The sequence below is a fragment of the Suncus etruscus genome, chromosome 16, assembly GCF_024139225.1.
Source record: "Suncus etruscus isolate mSunEtr1 chromosome 16, mSunEtr1.pri.cur, whole genome shotgun sequence".
NCBI lineage: Eukaryota > Metazoa > Chordata > Mammalia > Eulipotyphla > Soricidae > Suncus > Suncus etruscus.
In genome coordinates, this window is record NC_064863.1 from 26,296,741 (window position 1) to 26,312,565 (window position 15,825).

At 34.8% G+C, this 15,825-nt stretch overlaps 1 protein-coding gene and 1 non-coding gene across 5 annotated transcripts in view; one reads left to right on the forward strand and one right to left on the reverse strand.

Moving 5' to 3' along the window:
* PCDH7 (protocadherin 7) overlaps positions 1–15,825 on the forward strand; it is a 477,156-nt gene that overhangs the window by 377,037 nt on the left and 84,294 nt on the right. The gene's annotated exons all lie outside the window — the stretch shown is intronic.
* Positions 5,294–5,426, reverse strand: LOC126033313 (small nucleolar RNA SNORA51). Its single transcript, XR_007504421.1, has one exon. It is a non-coding gene; the product is annotated as a small nucleolar RNA SNORA51 (small nucleolar RNA).

Below are 15,825 nucleotides of genomic sequence, written 5' to 3' on the forward strand. Positions count from 1 at the left end.
TCCTTTTGCCAGAATTTAATTTTCAAAAATGCCCCTATTTCATGCCTCTGCAAAGAGCTCTCAGGAGCAAGTGGTTTTTAAATTATTTTATCTTGTGTATTACCATATTGTTTGACTGGCCCTTAGTGGCCAAACATTTAATTAAAGTCCCCAGAGGGGACAGTTTCATGATTTGTTATTGGACATCTGCCAAAGCTTATTTTATCATCTCTGCCACCCACTACGACTACTTCTGCATATATTTTTAATATTGTCCATATGCCTTCAGTTTTAAATATTCCCCAAGAATGATCATTTCTCACCATCTCCAAATAAAAAAAATATTCAATTTCAGTATATTTGAAGCTAGTGTGTAATTTCATTATGCTATTTGATTACAATTTTTAATTAGTAGTTTCTTGTTTAATGTCTTAGAACAATAGCTCTGTCATTTTGATGAATTTGTAATTGTCATTAATATCTAATTCATCAATGTTGCTAACATCACTATTTAGTGAGCACTGGTTTTTACTTATCACTAATAACTTAAGGGGAATTATCCTTACTCTTAAGAGAACAAAGCAGGCTTTTTGGGCAACTTCCTTAAAATTATGTCACTTCCAAGAAGAAATCATGTGTTCTTTGCAGTTTATTTGATGCTAGGTTTTAAACATAGCAAAATGTCATAAAGAGCATATGTCTCCCAAAGTTGTTCCTTTATTATTTCATTTTTTTATTTTGCTAGATCTGTGGAATATAAGATATTTGAATATATTTATTTAGCTTATCAAAAAATCATCAGAAGCTTTGAATTACAGTGTCAGTGTTTCTTAAAATTTCACTTTGTACATGTTGAGAATCCTTGAGTGGAACACTTGTGATTTTATTTAAAATCATTTGTGGCGGAAGCTACCTGTGATAAGTGACACATTAGTTCTGACTCCCAGCAGTGCTTGGCCTATAAAACATTTTCTGTTTGTTCCTTTAATACAGAAAAAATCATTTTAGGTATGTAGTACTGAGATAGCAATATAATTGAACAAAAAATACAAAGATTTTAGTGTCTATTTTCCTCTACAGGACTAAAGTATTTCTCCAAAAGTATTTTACACATAATTTTGTATTAGAAAATATAGACTATATATTGTACTATATTATAATATTATCCAAGTTTTTCTGAAGGAAAATATGTCTTCTTGTGCCTAAATTAATTTACTTTGTTTGCAGTAGAAAAATATCCTGAAGCAAGGATGAGCAAAAAGAGTATTTTCCTAAGATAAACTTTAAACTCAATAATGTTAAACTCAGTTTTACATAATTAGACACTTTTCTTCTTTTTTTTAAATTTCTGTAATAATTGCATCACCTTTAATATCCAAAGCTTGCAAATTGAATGTTTTTTACTGATTTTCTTTGAATTTATTGCTGTTTTGACTGAGCTGACCTTTGTTTTAAATCAAAATTGATTGACCAATTGAGTCAACATGGTTAAATTGGTTGTGCATATACACAGAGACTATGTTTATTGAATTTAGGATACTCTGAGTAACATAATTTCCCTCTGCATCTCTTCTGCTCCAGGAAACACTCTGCTTTATGATTGCATTTAATAATGTGTCAGAAAGAAAATGGAAATAGAACTGTACACAGGGGAGTTTCACAGTGGATTCAGCAACTGTTTAACATAAAAATACCCAACAATCCTTACAAATGACTTTTGATTTTTCCAGTATATTATACTTATTTATTATATTAGAGCAGATAGCTCAACTACTTTTTATTTGTCAAGTTATTGTGAACCAAAAGCCACTAACAGTATGTTAACCATCTATAGTAACTATAAATCTACAATGTAAAAAAAGTAGTTGGAGTATATCTTAGAACAGCTGAATTAATCTGTATGCACTAAAGGAAGTGAACTCTATTCCCATGGTATATAAATTCCCAGTTTTTATTGTTAAAACTGGGTAGCATATTGAGTGCATAAGAAATGAAATAATACACAAAGTTAATATGGACTAAGATTATGTTAAAATGTTTTCATTGATAAGAGTAGCTTTATAATTCATCTATAATATATAATATCCATTCTTTTCCCCTGATTTCTTTTGACCTGAACACCAGAAAAAAAAATCCTAAAACTCAAAAATGTTGAGTGTTTAACACAGAAGTATAGGAGAGGTAACCTGCTGCGTAAGAAGAGTACCTTTCCCACAGTGCCAAACCAACAACTGATTTTATAAATTTAGTCTTTGTGTTATGAACTGTATGGCCAATGAAAATCAATAAAAACAATTTCCTTCTACATTCATTTTCTTCTCCTCAAACTCGTTCTTCATATTATTTTCAGGGTCATTTTGTCAAAATGCCATAGGGCCATACAAAATGCAATTTTGTATTTCTGTGTGTATGTCCAACGAAACTAAATTTTTCATGTGCAGTTTTGATTGGTGTGAAAGCCAAAGGGGATTTTTAAACAAAATTTTAAATATCATGTTTTTGAATCTGAAAAAATATTGAAAAAAGCAACCAGTTTTGATGCTGTTATTTTGTCAAAAACTTGAGACTGCACACAATTTAAACCTAGAATATAGCAGATATACCTAACAACTAAAATGAACCACTAGACATTTTCAGAGATAATAATTATGCTTTTACTAATTCACTCATATATTCAAAGTGCTTTTTCAAAGCTAGGGATCAGATGGATTGCTATTGTGGTTGGGGAAATCTGTCTTTTTCTATAAAAGATTTGTTCTTATCTAAGAGGTTATATAAAGTTAATATAACCAAAAAAAGTTAATATAAGCAGGACCATAATTTGCATTATTATTAATACTTTTTAAAATTCTGTGTTACTTTCAGTTCAATTATTTAGGTTGGTGCTAAGAATGGAATATACCCTGTTAACTCACACTCTGTTTGTTGTTGTTGTTGTTGTTGTTTGTTTGTTTTGTTTTTGGGGTCACACCCAGCAGTGCTCAGGGGTTACTTCTGGCTCTATGCTCAAAAATCGCTCCTGGCAGGCTTGGGGGACTATATGAGATGCCTGGATTCGAACCACTTCTTTCTGCATGCAAGGCAAACGCCCTACGTCCATGCTATCCCTCCTGTCCCAAAACACTTTTTTTTTTAACAGAGTGAATTTGTTAGGTAATGCCCAGCCTTTACCCAAAACATACGAATTCCCCTATCATCGTCTTTCCTTTTCCCTTATCCCTTTGATATGAGTCCACCTGTATCTCACTTAACCAACCATCTCCTGCCCAGTTGAATTTGTACTGAGAATAAATCAAGGCCATGTGACTTGTCATACATAGAGAGAGAGCATGAGTTGAGAAGCCAACTGGATTCAATGGTTTTCTCCTGACTGGCATGACTTGTTATTTTTTCATGGCTACTGCGTCAGACCTGTTCACCTGGGTTTGGAAATAAGGCACGTGGAGGGATTTTAAACCTGGCACCTGGAACAGGGGCATTGTCTACAACTGTTGAGATGTTCTCTGGTGTGATTTCACACACACACACACACACACACACCTGAAAAGACCCCCAATGATGGTGAGAAATTTGACCCTCTGTGTGATTTCACACACACACACACACACACACACACACACACACACACACACAACTGAAAAGACCCCCAACAATGGTGAGAAATTTGACCCTCTGTTGGGTTATAGCCATAATGGCCTCCTCAAGCTAGATTGAGCATGTAGTGCCCTAAAAGGAACAGATTGCACATCGCAATGTAGCTACTGTTATGAACAGCTTTATGTTGCTCTGATCTGTTCGCTAAGCTGTTCCATTACCTTTGGTAGCAGAGTTCCTCTCAGGCAGGAAGGAAGCATGCAGTGAAGAAGAGAAAGCTAAAGACTCTGAGCAGCATTTACAAGATGCTGATGCCCACTGCCTTTCTTCTACCAAAGTGTTTTGTGTGATGATCTCGTTTCCCCAACTGACAAGACTTCATCAAGATCACTGATGGAGTAGAAGTTAAAGACATAGCCCCATTGGAATAGGACTAAGAGCAGAGAAATGAAAGGACCCCCAACCCAGTTTCTGGCCCAGGTCCTGAAGGCTTATCCATCCCAGGCAACCTCAGCAACCTAACACAGAAGGTGGAGATGAAGGAAAAGATGGAGAAACCAAGCCCAACCAAAGCTCACCTGAAGAAAAGCTGCTTTCAGAACCTCCTGCAACTTTCTTCTAAGTTGATTTATTTTTATTAATTTATTTAATTTGGTTTTGAGCCACAGCAGGCGTCGCTCAAGTGTTGCTCCTGGCTATGAGCTTAGAAATCACTCCTGGGTTGGATTTTTGTTTGTTTTTTTGTTTTTTGGGTCACACCCAGCGGCGCTCAGGGGTTACTCCTGTCTCTACGCTCAGAAATTGCTCCTGGCAGGCTCAGGGGACCATATGGGATGCCGGGATTCGAACCACTGACCTTCTGCATGAAAGGCAAATGCCTTACCTCCATGATATTTCTCCGGCCCCAGGGTTGGGGGATTTTTATGGTACGCCGGGATTGAAACCAGGTCCGTCCTGGGTGAGCTGCATACAAGGCAAACACCCTACTGCTGCGCTATTGCTTTGGCTCCTAAGTTGATTTTTGTTTGTTTGTTTTTAATAATTTGTTTTTGGAGAGGGCACACCCAGTGATGTTACTCCTGGCTATGTGCTCAGAAATTGCTCCTGGCATTGAGGGACCATATGGGAAGCTGGTGATGGAACTGAGGTCAGTCCTAGGTAAGCCATGCTCAAGGCAAAAACCCTACTGGTGTTCTATCGCTCAGGTCCCCAAGTTGATCTTTCAATCCCACCTACATTAGTCATCATATTGATGGTTAACTGTGTGTTCTACCTTTATTCTATTAGATCTTGAAAACTAATCTTTTGTTCTATGCTCCACTTCAAATATAATTTTGAATACAACTCTAATGGCATAATAATAGTTTGCACAATTCCAGGGAAATGGATAATGTTGTTAGAATTTTAATGGTTCTTGTTTATCTTAGTGAATGTTTCCCAATTGCTTTGATGCTTGATTGTGTATATTATTTATCAAAGTATTTTCAAATTACGTCTGCACAAATGTTATAATGCTTTTGTCCACCAAAGTTAATGGAAAAGGAGCATGGATGCTCTAGACTTGTATTACAGTGCTTCGTGTAAGAATGTTTAAGAATTTTTGAATTAAGTATATATGTAAAAAGGTTCTAATATTTATTTTCAGAAAAGTCAATTAAGAATTTTGTGATATTTATATGACAAGGGAATGGAAAAAGCTGATAGTTTTGAGAATGATTTTTTTTGTCCCCCAATTCACAATACAGACCAGGCAAAGGGCCTGGGTTGAGGTGTATATGGGGAGCATTTACTGTACCTCCTTTTTCTATACAGTCAGTTTAAAGAACACAGCCTGTGGTAAGAATTGGGAGGCCTTATCTTTTCTTCTCTATTTTTTATTTATATATATAAACATATATATATAAATATATATATATATATACACACAAAAAATTCTTCACCAGTGAAACATTCCCATGACCAATATCCCAGGTGTCCTTCCTTCCCACCCCACACAGGCCTGTACTCTGGACAGGCTTTCTACTTCCCTCATTCAGTCAGATTTTGTTATGATAGTTCTCAGTATAATTATTTCTGTGACTGCACTAAACGATCCCTGTGGTGAGCTTCATGTCAGGAGCTGGACCTTCCAGTCCTCCTCTATTTTGTCTCTGAGAATCATTACACAAATGTTGCAGGATCATAATGCCATGCCAAGGATCAACTAGGGTTGACTGTGGGCAAGGCTATTATTACCTTAGTCTCATACTATCTCTCTGACCTCTAGTTATTGTTATGTATGTTTCCTAGTTGCTGGTGGTAGGATACTCATGGCTCTGTGCTTGATGTTTGCTTGGTGGTTGCTTGGGAGAACATGAAATGACAGGGATGCTTGGAGGACCATGCCAGGCCAGGATGGAACTGCATCAGCCATTTGCAAGTCTTGAACTATCTCATATACTCTGTACAGCTTAATTTCTAGTAACATAGTTTTTATAAATATGTACATTTAATAGATGAATGAATCAAGATAAACAGAGATGTAGAAATAAATTTCATGTTAAAATGCATGTTCTAAATGAAAAGAAAGTCGATTAAATTTTATACAAAAAGCAGTATAAGATGTATATTTTCCTATATTATATTATCCTATACTTATATAGGTCTAAGGAGATTTAAAATTTCCTCTATGCAAGGCTACCACAATACTCTATGTAACAAAAAAGCAACTAAAATGATAAGTAATATTTTAAAAATTTAAGAATTAGAATGATAAATCCAAGTAAATATATACATGCATATTTATGAAAATATATACAAATACATAATAATGAAACATGATATATTTTTTAAAACTTACTTAAAAAGATTTGATAAGAGAATTGTATGTTTAAGAGAAGATGGGGGGAAGATGGATAGGACACTTGTATACAATTAACCTGGGTTCTATTCCTACATCCCCTGAGCCTGCCAGGATATTTCTTGCCAACATTGTTCCTGGTTTTCTCCCACCATGTCTTCTTCATTGCCAGAAAGCAGAGACATTTTTTATCTCTCGCCCCCATTTTTAAATATTTCTTTTAGATAGCATGGTTTGCATTATTGATAATGAATAGGGTATAATGCCTATCACTGTATTCCCTGTCAACACCTGTTTTGGGCCCAAGTGATAATATACAAATATCTAGGCATATCATATCCCTCTCTGCCATACCTGAACTCCCCACTATTTGTGGCTAGCTTCCTACAATGGACTGGCCCTTCTGGACCTTGTCTGTGTTGTCTCTAGATATTATTACCATAACATTTTTGTGTAGCCCAAAAATGAATGTGATCATTCTATGTCTATTTCTCTCCCTCTGACTCACCATATCCAGGTATACACAAATTTCATGACTTCATTTTTCATAACAGTATTCCACTATGTAGATGCACCATAGTATCTTTATTCACTCATCTGTTCTTGGGCACTTAGATTATTTATAGATTCTGGCTAGAATGAATAGTGATGCAGTATAGGAATGCAGAGGGCTTTTCTGTAGCTTGTTTTTGAACTGCCAAGCTATATTGCTTGAAGTGGTATAGTGCATGCATTTTAAAGTCATCATCTAGAGCCAGAGAGATAGCATGGAGGTAAGGCATTTGCCTTGCATGCAGAAGGACAGTGGTTTAAATCCCGTCATTCCATATGGTCTCCCGAGCTTGCCAGGAGTAATTTCTGAGAGTAGATCCAGGAGTAACCCCAGAACGCTGCCCAGTGTGACCCCTCCCAAAAAAAAAAAAAGAAACAAAGAAAAAATGTACAATGTTTTTAGGACTGTCTAAGGGTATCATACACTTACTGATAATATGACAGAATGTTTATTTTCTGTCATAGTTGTAGACTAAATTATTACACTCTGAATTTTGCCTTGGTCACATACTCATCCAAATTTTTAAATAGAACCCTTCCTTCTTCCTAGCATCTAGTTGTTGAGCGATTTTCATTTTCTTGGTTTTGCAGCTACATTGCTTCAGCCTACCTTAATCACCTCACCACGTTCATTCTATGTGTTATTGGTGTTCCATTATCTTCCCTTTTAATTTAAGATGTAAGTCACATTGGATCAGGGTACATGTTAACTAATTTTATTGGAAAGAAACTCATTTCCAAACTAAGTCTTTGGCTTGCTGGGTCCTGTGTTAAGATTTCCTCATACCAATTCTAGAGCTCTAATAAAGGAAGTAGGACACTGCCTTGAGCTTGGCTGTCACAAATTCAATTCCTGGCATTCCATACTGTTCTCTAAGCACCACAAGTAGTAATTATGAGTGCAAAGTCAAGAACTGTTTTTTATTATAATAATGAAGGCCCTTATGATGGAGCTGGATGGAGATGGAGGCCTTTGTCCTTAGGCCCCAGCCACATGGCGCCATCCCCCATTAACCGGCAGTCAGCAACTTCAGGTGGTTGTGGTAAGTAGAAAACTCATCCAGAGACAGCCATCAGAAAAATATCAGTTTTATTTGCCCTGGCCATCATGTGTGTGGCCTATATCATAAACCTATTTAAGCATTTGCCATTCTTAGCTTGCCCTGCATCTCAACTTCTTTCATCTATGTCTCCTCCAACCTCCATGCTGGCAAATTCCTTAATCCCCTTTTGCCCCTTAGGCAAAACCTTTTATAACCTTTCAAGACCCCTCCCAGAAATGGGAGGATCTATTAGCAGGTAAAGTTACACTAGCAAGACCCCTCCCAGGAATGGGTCTTGCAGGTAAGATCAAGTTAAGCAGGAAGGATAGGGGGATGGGGCCACAAAGAACCACCCCCCCCACCCCCCAGCAACGTGGTTGAAACCACAAACCTAAAAACCAAAAAAAAAAAAAAAGACTACAGTAAATCTTCTTGTAGGTTGAAAAACAATATGAAGTACATAACAAAACACACACAGAATTGAAATTTACTTTACATGCTACTCCATAGCAATTTTCTTAGAAAATTTAATAACTTAGATAACTTCCATTGTCATTAAGTTAAATATTTTTTGCTTGTAACTTTAAGCGAGTTGTTTTTATTTTAAGTTAGAATTTTGTTTGCCAAATGGAGTAGTAATAGAGTTCACAATCCCCGTGATGCTTATTTGAGGAAGTAAGACACCCCCTCTGAGAAATGCTATGTAAACCTTATCTGCTATTATTTTCCTCTGGCACTGCAGGAATACTAGACATTTGACTTATTCTCATCCTTCCACTCTGCATATTGCAATAAATACAAGATCCATATGGCAGCTTTGGTCTAGTGTACTTGGCTCTGCGTCATTGTAACAACCAGGAGAGCAATTCTTCGGTGAGGTGGAATGAGCAGCAATTTAATAGCAGTGCTTAGCGGTAAGGCTGTCTGAGAGGCAGAAAAGAGATTTTAAATTAAATGGACTTTACTGAAAATTGTCTTCACTTTGCAGTTTGGAGTCAGGCCTGCAATTTTCAACTTTCTTTTTCTTCACTTACCTGTTGCTAAGAGATCACATTTATGGCAAAATTAATGCTTCTCCGATTACAAAGCATGTATCCAGAAAAGGAAAAGGAAATGTAACAGACGGTCTCGTTGGTTCCCTGACTAAAACTATAGAAAAATATGCAACACTACAGACAACCTCAGGCACATGACTGACCTTTAACAAATCATGATTAAATGAATCTGCATGCCTTGAACAATCCGTTGTTAAGGTCTGTCATTTTGACTAGGCAATTCACCTTCTCTTCTGTACTTGAGTCTCTTCAGATCGTTATCTCAAGAAAATTGAAGATTTCTATTAAGGTAGAGCTGACAGGTATTATTACCTAGCAGGGCTCATCATGAAATTAATAGAAATTGGTTCCCCACGAAATTCATTGAAACCTGAAAAACACATACTAATTCCAGGAGCTTTTCAATGTGCAATACAACTTCCATGTAGAAATGAGTTTTGCTGAGATGGTGGCTAAAAAGGAAGATGCATGGTATGTGGTAATTAAATTGTAGACTTTGTGAGTTTGGCATATTTCCATTAAGTGTTCTTTAAGGTTAATGTCTCATACATGAATGTGTATCTAGTCCACCAGCAGGGAACATCATCAAGTTCTGTGGTAGACACATCTTTCATACATCAATACTCAGGCAACAACTATATAAAAATAAATAACAAAATAAATAAAAACTCCACTTGAGATTGTATAGCAATTGTTTTTTAAGAATTACAAAGTTAGGGAAGCGTAGTAGTGGTGTGGAGCGGTAAGGCGTCTGCCTTGCCTGTCCTAGCCTAGGACGGACCGGGGGTCTATCCCCTGGCATCCCATATGGTCCCCCATACCAGGAGCGATTTCTGAGCGCATAGCTAGGAGTAACCCCTGAGCATCACTGGGTGTGGCACCCCCAAAAATTACAAAGTTAGGAGATGATACCTAATAATGATTAGAAAATGTTCTATTTCTCCAATATTAAATGAAGACTCAAATAATTAGTCTGATAAAAAGAATCTGATAATTCATTATTAATGATCTCTTACATAAAGATTATATTCTAAAAGTCATCACAGGTTAGGAGAATAAAAAGCATAATCTGATTTTCTGTTTAAATAGTAATAAGAATTTAGATAACTTAAAATTTACAAGTTTTATCTATTAAAATATAGGACTATAGACAGTGAAAAGTTTAGTGTAAAATTTATTTAGTGGTTATTATTATACATTTTCACTCACCAAAGATGCCCAATTATTTTAACAATGTCCAAACACTATATAGTGGAATTGATTAACCTATTCTGTGTAATTTTGAGTTATGTTATGTTATTTTTTTAGGGGCCTGACATAAAATTTTGTAATGCAAAGAATACAATAAGTCTGTGCAGACCACAGAAATAATATTTAAAACATAGCTATACTTTCCATTTGGAAGGTACAATCTTAATATGAAATATAATTTCATAAATATATATTTACCCTTTAAGTTCCTTTAGCAAATATAATTATGGCATAGGATAGTGTTTCATGAACGTTTTTTTATCAAAACAAACAAATTTGTTCTGTTCACATTTTCAAAAAAAAATGTTAAAAAATGCAAGAGAACTAAAACAGAAATCATGCAATCCCAAGGAACAACTGATCTGCACAGCATCTAGCTGTTGATCCTGGCAGAACAAAAAAGAGTTGATATGAAAATTGAAGCTTAGTTTTTATTCCTCTCATTGACAGAAATTTGCCTTATCTGTTAAATAAAAACCTGGAAGAAATACATGCTTTCTAAATCTACTGCACAATAATTTATCTCTGAAGCATGTTCAAAAATATAGAAAATTTAGATCTGTCTCCCAGCTCCTGTTCAGAGAAATCTAAATCTAGGACAAGTGCCTGAGGTGTTTTGAATGAACAACAAGTGTTTAAAACCACTGTTTGAATTCATTAAGCCTATTTCAAAAATGGAGATGTATCTTGAAGTCAGACTCAGTGAATTGCAACTCTAAGATTAAATATACTGAACTGTAATTTGAAGTATAAGGATTTAAGTCTGAGATTCCTGTTTACCTGCCTTATGAGGAAAGGCATAAAATACTTGAGAATCCACTTCTGTAAAAAATAAAGACAATATTAGTTGTGATGCCAAAGGCCCTTCCAACTATTAAAGAACTGAACACACAATCAACAGCTGTAAAAGTGACAGAACGTAAGGAAGAATTTGTAATCAAAAGATAAAATGAAACTTTATAAATGAACCAGAGAGAATATCAATGGACATTTACATTTACATGAGTAAAATAATCATTTTACTTCCCAAATTAGTTTAAACTGTTAACTTATAACTTTCAAATCTAATAAAAACTTTTTATCAGAATGAACAATTTTATTTAAGATCTGTAAAAAATATCTTGTTAGAGAGCGCATAGGAAGAGACTGTTAAAGATAAACAGAGCTATGCATGAAGTAATTAGAAGAACAGCAAAATAACTTTCCCTTCTCACTTGGGAAGAAATATTTCGTTTAAACTTTTCTTCTCATATAAACAAAGTTAATTTATAATATATGTTCTCTATCTCTTAGAGATATGTTTGTTTTCATATTTTTATGTATTGTTTCTTCTCTGCATGGATTTTTAGTTAGCGGCAGGCAGTCTGCATGAACTTACTTATATAGACATTGTGAAGACAAAGACATACAATTCTAATAATGCTATCTTTGTCATAACCAAACAGTATCTTATCTTTTTAAATTTTGAAACTATACTCTTCATAATTTACATCTTTGTTCTTTCGTTTATATCTAATAACTAAAGCACTAGAAAAAATAAGTGATGATGAATTAATATGTTGCTGCTTTATAAAAAAAACTCATTCAAAAATCCACTTGTAAATTACAGGTCAAATAAATGTATAGGAACTGTGTTTTGCTGGTAGGATCCAATATATACACCCTGTACAAACTATCTTTCAGCACAAAGAATTCAATAATCTGACACTTCTCCTGTGAAGTGCATTATTCTGCTGTAGAGAAAATTGCTATGGCCAAATTTCTCAGTAGGATCCAATTCTCTATAATATCCCTGCAAGGTCAGACCTCAAACAGTGTTGTGACCTATCTGCATGTCCCCTCATAACTACTGAGAACGTTTAGGAGGCAGGAGGTCCTCCTAACCTGTCTGCCATGATCTTTATGTGTAGTTTTGAGTTTTAAGGAAAAAGCCTGTAGACATTGATCTCCACCTGACATAATTCTTTGTCATTGTTTCCTTAACTTTTGGATATTTGTTCCAGGAATGGAGTATAAATAGGATGAACAGTGTCTTGAGCAGCCTCCATGACTCATATAAGCCATAATTACACTGGCCATGTTACTATTTCAAGAACAGACATAAGGCATATAATTCAGAGAATAACATTTGTTTTGGAATATGCTTCCAGATATTCCTTGACTTTGTCCCAGAAACGGTGGGATAAGAGAAAATATATGTTAATTATGTCTAACCTCTTAATGTCTGTGTGCATGTGTGTGTTGAGCGTGTGTTTGTATATTTCCATTTTGATATAGTTATTATGTATGGGTTAAATACTTAACCAATAGTATAAAAACCCTTTAAATCCCTCTATTGTTCCACTATGATTTTATTTTTAGGGATTTAAAGCACAAGTTTTAAAGAGGGCATTTACTTCAACCATACAGCTGCCCTTTGCCAATTGTAAGAGATGTTACTCTGCCTTTCACAAATGATAATGTAGGAAGGACTTGCTATATCTTGTGCCATCCATACCTCAGACACACCATTCAATTCCTATTTATTGTACCTTATGTCTCACATGCCTTTTGAGAAATCTTTTTCTGTGTGCTTGGAATGTAAGGTATTTTTGCTGACAATGTTAAGGATTGTTAGCCTAGAAACTAGCAAAGAAGGCCCAAAATGAAGACATGTACATATATTGCTAGAAACGTTATGGGAAGTAAAACTAATATTTGATACATTCAGGTTTTTAAAATGATAGTTAATGTCTTTCATTCCTTTGCAATGATACTTTTGGGTAAAGATAATTGCATAAATGTAAATAAATTAGGTAATTTTATCAATGTTTTGATAAAAGGCAAATCATTTCTGGGGTCCCAAATGAGTTGTTAGCAATCAACAAGGTCTGGTAATTCATGAGCACAGAGCTAGAAATAAGCCCTCAGCACTGCTGGGTGTGACCCCTGCTAAAACAAAACAACAGAAAAAAGTGAAATTTTTTCTATGAATAAAAGATGAGGCATTTTTCTTAAACCATATGCCCATAAATCATATTTTTCCTGGAGCCATATTGTCCCCCATGCTGCCAGGAGTGATCAACCAGGAGTAAGTGATCCCCATAGAGTATATTGAGCCCATCTGGAACAATCTCAGAGCACAGAGGCAGGAATAAGCCCTAAGTGCAGCCAGGTGTGGCCCCAAGCAAAAACAAATAAGCAAAGAACAAAATACATAGGTTGATCTAAACTTTTTTCAAGTTTTCTTCAGTTTCACTCATAGTTCAAAAATCATCTCAAACATTATTTCTGAGATTTAGCATTCTTAAATATTGAGATTTGATTCAGGAATTATTTCAAAGTCCATTTTTATTTTATTCTTGATATTCAAGGTGAATAATTTTACTTTAATTCTGGAAATGTACTTATGGAGCCATATTTTAATTGAAAATGGTAATAGCGTGATCTTAAAGTAAATTTTTGTTCCTTTGTTTCACTGAGGAAGAAAATGACTAAAGTGACTTAAGAAAAGTGTGAAAGATGCAGATATGTACACAAACAATTTTTGTCATTAACTTTTAACAGAGGTAGTCTCAAAACTTAATTCATCTGTAATATTAACAATTAATCGACACACATTTTCATTCAAAATTTTTTTGCTATACTCTGTTTTAAAATAATGGTCAAAATTACATAGATATACATCTGACAATTAATTTTTTTAGACTGGTTAGATAATGTTTTTAGAATCATTGATGCAGCAAGATGAAATAATAAGACTGACTTTTTGTTTAATAGAATTCTCTCTATGATGTTCCACTCCATTAGTGAAAAGGGAGTTGTTCAACTTGTATAGAAATGTTCCCAAGGACATCAGTTAATAAAACACAGACATTTGTGTCTAGATATTGAATGTTTAATATAGCATTTAATCAAGTAAACCACATTGTTCTATAAACAAAATTATCACTATAATAAACTTAGGCTTCTGGATATATAATTAAATCAGATAGCCTATAAGAAACATTTTATAGGGGCCGGGCGGTGGCGCTCGAGGTAAGGTGCCTGCCTTACCTGCGCTAGCCTAGGAGACGGACCGTGGTTCGATCCCCCGGCGTCCCATATGGTCCCCCAAGCCAGGAGCGACTTCTGAGCGCATAGCCAGGAGTAACCCCTGAGCGTTACCGGGTGTGGCCCAAAAACCAAAAAGAAACATTTTATAAACTATGTGAAATCGTTTTTTTTCCCCATAGGATAATATTAAAAGACAATTAAATTCATTATAAGATATCAAAATGACACTTAATCAGAGTTATCTGGCAGAAAAGTAGAAGTTCCCTTCCAACCCCAGATTCATCCTTGTATTTTTTATCTAAGTATATTAGAGGCTGATAGGAAAACACAGTGGTTGAGCACATGTATTTCATGCTTTGGTATCTGAAATCCTGGTTTCAATCTCGGTTGCATCTTTACACAGGAGTACAAGATAAGTACAATAAATTTATAGAAATGGACAAATGCATTATTTGTAAAAACACATTTGAAAATTAGGGACTTTTGGAATGATGTCAGAGAATTTATAATATTCTCTGAAAAAGAAATTTTTATGTAGTGTTTGTTGTGTTTGGCAAAATATTGCAACTGTCTCTAAAATACTTTTTCCCTTGAGAAAAGGAAGTTTAATTCTGCCAAGGCCAGAGTGCAGGGCCCTTGTATGCCCTTATTTGCTTTTAGAGACTCACATTGTCAAGTTGATAAATGAGCTTTGACAGAAGAAAAGGTAATTCAAAGCTCATTCACAGGTGCAATAATCTTTAATAGATTCTTTTCTAAAAGTCTCTGGCAGAGGAAAAATTATATATATATACAAAATTCATAGTTTAATTCATTGTGAACTTCTAATTTTTCTCAAACTCAATGATTCATCATTTTTCTGCAGCCTATATTGTGAAATCATACTATTGTATTTATCATGCTCATATGTGTTTGTGTATTTACAAATAATATTATATTTTTGCTTTTAAAAGAAATTTAGCTATTCACTATGAGAGAAAAGTCTTTGTTAAAATGTGAATATTTTCAAAGATAACCTTTAATGAATGAATAGTATTTAATATGTCCTTTACAGGATCATTATATCAGAATAATACTTTTAGTTTTTAGAAAGTAATGGAAAGTTTGAGCAAATGAAGATGCATCTTAGTTCTATTCTCCAGTTTTGATGTTTGACAGATGTATTTATCAGTGATAAAGTAGGCTAAGTCTGCAGAGAGAGCTCAATTCATTGCACTGAATCCCAGCCACCTTAGTTCATATGTGATTTCAAATTTCCGTAGAATAATCTTCCGTCATCCGACCTGGCATTAACTTACCATATGTCACAAAATTGGTAATATTAAGTGAGCCATTCTTCTCATTTCAATTTTTAAAAGAATAGGAGTACAATAAGCCTCCTTTCCTTCAGGGTTAAGGAGATTTTATAACTCATACATATACCAATAAAATATATTCATTTTCTTATGGAGGGTAGAAGAGAACACCATTTTTGTTA